Source organism: Lolium perenne, chromosome 4, assembly GCF_019359855.2.
Source record: "Lolium perenne isolate Kyuss_39 chromosome 4, Kyuss_2.0, whole genome shotgun sequence".
Lineage (NCBI taxonomy): Eukaryota > Viridiplantae > Streptophyta > Magnoliopsida > Poales > Poaceae > Lolium > Lolium perenne.
Genome location: NC_067247.2, coordinates 293613739 through 293621787, shown reverse-complemented (window position 1 = coordinate 293621787; position 8049 = coordinate 293613739). Strand labels below are relative to the sequence as shown.

General features: G+C 38.4%; 1 long non-coding RNA gene across 1 annotated transcript; it reads left to right on the top strand.

Annotated features, from left to right (window-relative positions):
* The first annotated feature begins 378 nt into the window (after positions 1 to 378).
* Positions 379 to 1494, top strand: LOC127348982 (uncharacterized). Its single transcript, XR_007880053.1, has 2 exons — positions 379 to 460; positions 1204 to 1494. It is a non-coding gene; the product is annotated as an uncharacterized lncRNA (long non-coding RNA).
* Positions 1495 to 8049: the final 6555 nt, after the last annotated feature.

The following is an 8049-nucleotide window of genomic DNA, read 5'->3' as shown; positions in this document are numbered from 1 at the left end:
GATCAACTACATTCTGTGTTTTTTAAATTATTGTCCTGTTCTTCTCATGGTGCTTAGTCCATAAGAAACCATGTTGTTCATTTCATACAACAAAATGGCAGCATATGTTGTCTTAGTTTTATCTCAAGTTATGTAAAATTACTTGCAATAATTGTGGACTGAGATGGAGCATTCAGCACTCTATTAGTCGTCATTTCAGTTTCTCATAATCGAAATAGTTTGGCAATTTCTCTTATTCCAGGTGATGATGTAGTTGTCCTCTATATAGTGAAAAAATGATAAATCAGAACTTAAATTTTAGATTTAGCTTGAATATTCTTCTATCACATACTCTAATATTGTAATTCGCCGTTTCTTGTTTCTAAATAGGAGGGTAATCGTTGGATGCATCCGGGAATACATGGATCAGGAAACAAAGCAGATATTATACAAGCCGGACTTCATCATTGCTGAGCGTGAGGTACTTCTTCCAAGATTAAAACACTAAATTTACTGATCCATACTTTTAAACGAATAAAAGGCTCTCTCGGCGTAAGAACAGTTTATAGTTTTTCCCCGGCAGACATATTGCTATCCATGACTATCATATGCCTACACATTACAGGCTGCCTTATCCGTTTAGTGCTACTAAAATAGCATCCTTTGTAAATAAAACTATTTATGTCCTCATGCAACCACAATCAAGTATCTATTATTTATTCCATATTCGTAAGCTATGCAAACAAGTAGTCTGACAAAGTCATCACAAGGGATTGAGATTAAATATTTTTTCACCGTAGGATGGGAAAAAATGCAGGTTAAAGCAGTTTTTTAGCTTTTCCCAAGGCACACCGGTCGGATCTCAAGGGAAGGTAGTTTTACAGAACGAGAACGCTAGACTATCGCAGCTGCATTTCAAAATATTTATCATATAGTCAGAGAACAATATATGAGAAAATATGTGACCTAGAAATATTCTCTGATGAGCAGACGGGAAAACCCTCTTTGGATTTGCCCAAGATCTTTGGAATGATATGGCATCTGAGAGCTAGCTAACTAATATGTATGCCTTATTAAGTTCATTCTATATTGGACTTACAAATGGTTTTGAGAAGACTTAATGGTTGAAATTTCCATATAATATGGGGAAGCTATCTGGCAAAGAAGAATTAGTTTGTTGAGCTGACCACTGATACACTAAGTACATGTTATTGCTGCTTCCAGGTTCAGCCCAGTGACCCAACAACTTAGGAGATCAATACAACAGAGTAACAAACAGAAACTACACCTGCTACCGACACACCAACATGCTCCTTCACTCCCGCAGGAGCACCTCTTTTTTCTCTCTTTGTATATATGTTCTTTGGCATGGAAACCTTTTATAATATTTCATAGGGAGATCTTTTTTAATATTTGGCATGGAGAGCATGCTAAACCTCAACCTGTGAGTTCATAATACTTTGCAAAAGCTGAGCCATCGTGATTTTCTCTTATAAAATTATCTTTGTGAGTTTATGAAGTGATATTTCCTGGATTTTCATTTTGACAAATCATTAGATACTATTCTTAGATTATATCAACCAATGCAGACCATCCATTATTTATATGTTCTTACTAAGTACAGTGTAAGAAACTGAAGTTCATAATACACTCCATGGTGAGCCGATTGTTGAAATAATAGTGATACAGAATTATCTGTATTTACTTTGCTTTGCTATGCCTAGAAATAATCTGCTGTTTTTAGCAACTAATGCATAGGTTCATAACTTCTCATGTTAAAACATGGATGGACACTGGACCAACTTAGATGAGGTAATTGTTCCCTTTTATTGGTGTAGCAATCTGAGTATTTCATCTTACTCTCTCTATTACCCAGTATATCAGTTTTTGTTTTCAGATGTCTTTTAATAGATCCATGATGCATGATGCGGTTACTTTGCGATGGTTAGTTTCCTACTTGGAAGAGCTAGCTGAGGATTTCACAAAGTTTATGAACTCTTATTTCACAGCTATATGAGATATCCTGTTAGACCCATATCTTCCAGTAATGGCACACACACAATCACCGATACTATGCATGCTTTGATTTTTCCCTTTTTTTATGAAAACTACAGAGAGAAGATAAGTAATTTACTCACTTTCGCATTTTTCTTGGGTAGAAAGTTATCATATCTCTTTTTGTTAGGAATGCTTTGGAGAATTCTCCTTTTTAGGATATGATTCCAATGTTTTGATAGAATTAAGCATCTATACAAATGACTTTGTAGCTTATCTAGATAAACTTTGATTCGAAAGATGTTTGCCAGTTGCATGCTCATAATCTTTCAATTCTTTTTTACATTATTATTTCAGTTTTTGCTAAAATTGATTAGAAGAAAAGAGGAAGAAAATGCATGTCATTATTTTTTGCTAAAATATTCTTCCACCAGTAGTTGACTAGGGAAATCAAAATTAATGGACATCATTACTTGCGCAATGCAGATGAAGACCTGATTAGTTTACTAGGCATTTTATATATCTGATTTTAGTATATAACGTCTGGTCTATTTTTCTTTTCTTAGCATAAGAAACAAGAGGTAGATGTTATATCAATACATTTTGTAAATTTTCTCTTTACTACCGGCTCAAGCTTAACGTATTGGTCAGATCATACTTACACAAAGTACCAATTTTCAGGGAGAGAGCTGCGTACTGAACATTCTACTCACCAAGCTGATCACTAGGAAGCCTCAAAAAGAACATACAACAAGAACAAGGTACATCAACATCGTTACAACCTTCCCTCCCGTTCTTAACTTCACAAGTGTTGTATCCTGTTCCTGAACAAAAAACAATTAAACAAATGTCGATTTGTTCCTCTTTTTTGATGTTTTGGAAAACAATTAATTTTGCAACTGCTCCGAAAAAAGGAAGTAAAATGCAACCAAATGTTGGATTCTCTGCTGGCACACAATGCTTGAGTCCACTAAGGCATTTTATGTAGACACCCCAAGTACTGAAAAGAAAGTTCATCTATAAGGTCAGCACATCATATTGCTTCATAGTCATGCCATTAATAGAACCTACGACCCTTTGATCGTCGTGCCACTTTGTGTTGAAAAAATTATTTCATGTCTCTATGTTGTGAGAACTCAAACTTTAAGAACTATAGTCACTAAATGGTTGGAGAACAGGTGATAAAATATACCAGACTCAGCAATTGGGAAAAAATGGGTGTTCTTTCGTTTAAAAGTATCTCTCCTGTGAAGCAATATGCTCGGCAAGGTGTTTTCATAATATATTGCTTTTTTCATTAGTTCAATATCTCTGCCACTGGGTACACCATAGATAAAGGTTTGGAAACGGTGTCAACTTAGTTCTATAACAACGCATTATCACAGCTTCTGAAAAAACTATCTAGGAGGCTTTTATTTCGAGGGAGTTTGATAGTCAGCCTAAACTGAAAAATTAACTAGAACTACATTAGTCAGCCCTGAAAATGTAGAGTTTGCTTTTAAGTTTAGAAGCTTTGCAACGTTTAGCCCTGAGAAGTTGTATGTATCTCACTTTATCATTATCTTCCACTTTGCACTACATGCGACTTCAATTGTTTACGCAGAATATGGATTACGATAAATTTTATTAGAGGGGCTCATACATAGATTTGCAGATTATTGCTTTGCCATTATGGTCTTTTGATGTATATATCACTGCTTTTTTATTTGTCCTTGATACATAGGTTACAAGCTATTTCCATGTGTTTTCTAGACATCATGTTATGAAAATACTTCATATACGTATAACACCCCCTCCCTTGTTGGGAAAACATTCAAGTCAAATACATACTTCGGTGAATTGTTTCAAACCCTGAATACCTACATTTACCTTTGGATAGTACTTTTCATTCTGGGTCCATGAAGCATGAAGAGGAGAAACACTCTTATGTATATGCAAACGGAAGCAATATATCTTTACAGTATGTTCTTTTTCTCATCAAATCTGTATTCTACATCAATATGATACTTTCTTTGAGGTCCATTGCACGTTTGACATTAAGTAAACAAATATGCCAACTTATTTTGTAGTTCATTGAAAGTAAAAAAATTCAATTCAATTATGCTAGCTTCCATATTATGATATAATATTACTCTGCCATGGTGCCATGTGTTCGCAATGTTTAGTGAAACAAATAAGCGATAGTCCTCTTGAGTGCTACAAAATAAGTTAGCAATAATCCTATTCCGATGTCACGTGTTTATCCAAGGATTATTTCATTTAGTACATACTCTTCTTCAGGTATCAAAAAAAATCCTCCCAGTAAATTAGGCTAGATCCAGAACATTTTGATCTTATTGTTTCCTTCTTCCATTTTGTTCCTTATGTATTGCTATGTCATTTCAGCCTACTATCTTTCTTGAACATTTTGGCCTTTCCTTTTATTTCTTCTATTTAGTTACTTATGTATTGCTAATTTATTGAATAAGCTATTAATGTTTTGGGCTAGGAAGTTACATTTTTGGAAACCAATATAGTTTCTCATTTCATCTACTGAAGTTGACGCTGATTATAGCTGCATTTCTCTATTATCGTCCTAACCTTTCTCTAGGTTTCATTTTCGAATTGACAACCTGGTACACAAGGACATGAATGCAAATGAGGTATAACATGAACTTAGAAGTTTAAACCTACTTCAATCTAGAACTCTCAAAGAGAGCAAAATTCCTCTATGTTGAGTTTGTTCTCCATGCAGTTCGAACTTCTAAGTTCCATCTTCTTGAATCATGACACAACACTATAGTTCTAGATTGTTAAACAGTTTTTAATTGCAAATAACACGTTCATTAACTAGACTGGTGAGGTTTTCATTGAATCATTATACTGCTTTACCTCTACTATTAGTCCAAACTTCGAAGTCTGATCGTTTTTAAGTCATCGAATACATCAAGGGAATCACCGTGGAGTTCACCCGGTCTAAACACACCAGGGAAGCCGCATGGGCTCTCTATGTCAGCCAACCAGATGGCGATCGAAAGGATCATTTGGCGGGATGGTGATGGCTTTGCCGGTGGTGATGAGGCAGTATAGATGGCGATCGAAAGGATCCTCTGGCGGGATGGTGATGGCTTTGCCGGTGGTGATGAGGCAGTATCCTCCTCCGGGAAAATATGAGCCACGCCAGCCCGTAATCACTCTGTCAATACTTTTCTTATTTGACAATGAGGATGATGGAAGCAAGCGGTGATGTCCCTGGGCCATGGAGGCACTTATCCTAGCTTAGTATTTGGTTGTTTTCTTTGAGTTTTATCTACTACATGTGTGTTATGTACCTGATTTCATTGCCTCAGTTATGATCTTATCTATTAAGCGCATGTTACTGGAGAAAATAAACAATTCAAAACGCCTACTCTAGGGTGTTGTAGATGGCAGTTACATCTTTATATAGAGCTCCACGTGTGTCCAATTTTTTTTTTTACTTTTGGTCTGTTTGTATTCTTATGTAAAATTTTCATTACAATTCATTTCTGTTCTTATGTGTGATACTATTCAACTTGCACGTTGTAATATAACTTTTGCTTATTTCGTATTTCCTATGATCAATGTGCGTTCGGTTCATGGTAAAGTAGAGCGTATTTGCAACAATAAAATGGTTAGTTCCGAATGCAGAACACATTGCTTAATCCCTGTTTCTACCACGCCTCCACTGTTTGTACCACGCCTCCACATCCCTAATGGAACGGAGCTAAACATAGAAACATCCTTTGTTCTTTAATTTCTTACTCGAGAACGCCATTGTTACCAAGGTAATTTAACATGGAATTATTGGTTATTCTTCAACTCCTGAATACCTTCAGGGCGCGGCGTGCCGCCGCGCCTTTCTTTGCTAGTACTAATAACAAGCAATCATGGCAATAGCACAAGAATTAAGCAAGATCCCTATGCACCAAACTTAACTTAATAAAAGTTTTTGTTGGTTCCAAAATTTGGAAATAGGGAAATTCATTTGTTTTGTTTTGAAATTTTTGGGATGTTACAGTGGGGCTCAGGACTCCTGGCGCCACGCCCTGTTGGATTGCTCGATGGCCAGGGCAGTATGGGCCCTAGCAGACGAGGACGTTACGGAGCATCTGCTGTGCTCTGGGGAAGAGAAGGCACGGGACTGGCTTTCAGTCTTAATGGCCACACTACCGCATACGGATCAGACCACCGTCTTTGTTACTTTGTGGTCCATCTGGCACGCAAGACGCAAGGCCATACATGAGCAGGAGTTCAGAAGTCCGATGTCCATTCACTTGTTCGTGGAGCGGTATGTGGCAGACCTGGGGCAAGCCTACGCCCACCAGCCGCGGCGGGCGTCCCCTGGCGATGGTGGTAGGGCGCCACGGTGGATACCTCCTCCAGTGGGGGTGATGAAGATTAATGTGGATGCCGCAGTCAGCAAAAACACGGGCCTCGGCACGGTGGCTGCGGTGGCACGGGATGCGGAGGGAGTGTTCTGTGGAGCCTCGGCGGTGTTGCTACCGGGGAAGACAGACGCTGAGACTCTGGAGGCTTTTGCGTGCCGGGAGGCGCTCTCCCTGGCGCAGGACAGGACATAAACACTCGAAGCATTCGAGTGGCGAGCGATTGCCTGAACGTGGTGCGAAGCATGGACCAGGGTACCATGGGAGTTTACGCACACGTTGTGTGTGAGTTCAAGGAGACGGCTCGAGAGCTTGATGAGGTGGTCGTTGTCCATGAGTGTAGGGTGTCGAACAAGGAAGCTCACAACCTAGCTAGAAGTAGTGTGCTCCTCGAGCACGGTCGCCATGTTTGGCTGTTGGCGCCCCCGGTGGGCGTTTGTATCCCCAGTGTGATTCGTTAATCACATTGCTTAGTCTAAAAAAAATCGCGGGTCATTTTTTCTTACCATAGATAACATGCGGAGTGAGGAAAAATCTTCTAAACAATAAGATAAAATCATTATGAGCTCTATAGAGGGGTTACTGGTACAATTTTCTACCTTCAGTTAGCACTAAAATGAAAATTTGAAAAAGATAAAATTTATTATACATGGACAAAAGTTACAGCGTTGTTTCCCCAAAATTACATGTTTCAGATAATGTCAAATACAAGTATGTTGGAATTTAACTAGGTACACAGAGAACTTATAAAAAAAGGAAAATCTAGTGTACACTTTGTACTTGATTTCAAAAGTAAAATTTATACTCTTATTAGCCCAATATTACATGTTTCTGGTCATGTAAATACTACTATAACAAGTTATACTTTGTGCAACATACAAAGGTGACACATAAGTTGGCGGCTACGTGTGCTAGGCCTGCTCGCCCGCGTCGGAAGCTTAGGCGACGAGACGGCCTAGATCTTTGTGGTGACTCAGTATATCACTTCATGATGTAGTATGCAAGTCATTGATATGACATCAATGAAATACCGTTTCACTAGCATTACATCCCTCTGAGTGGTTCAACAGAAACATGCTCGTCTCGAGCATGAAGGTGATAAAACCAACATGAACTTTAGAGTTTATAACATATAGCTTATAAATAATCATGCAAAGTGATGACCCACAAGTATAGGGGATCGCAACAGTCTTCGAGGGAAGTAAAACCCAATTTATTGATTCGACACAAGGGGAGCCAAAGAATATTTCTAAGCCTTAACAGCGGAGTTGTCAATTCAGCTGCACCTGGAAACAGACTTGCTCGCAAGAGTTTATCAGTATCAACAGTTTTATAGCAGTAGCAGTAGTAAAATATAAGCAGCAGTGTAATAAAGACAGCAGTAGTGATTACAGTAAACATCAGGATTAAAATACTATAGGGATAGGGATGGATGAACGGGCGCTGCATGGATAAGATAACTCATGTAATAATCAAGACAAGGCATTTGCAGATAATAATAAAACAGTATCCAAGTACTAAATAACCATAGGCATGTGTTCTGTATATAGTCGTACGTGCTCGCAATGAGAAACTTGCACACCATCTTTTGTCCTACCAGCCGGTGGCAGCCGGGCCTCTAGGGAAACTACTGGTAATTAAGGTACTCCTTTTAATAGAGTACCGGAGCAAAGCATTAACACTCCGTGAA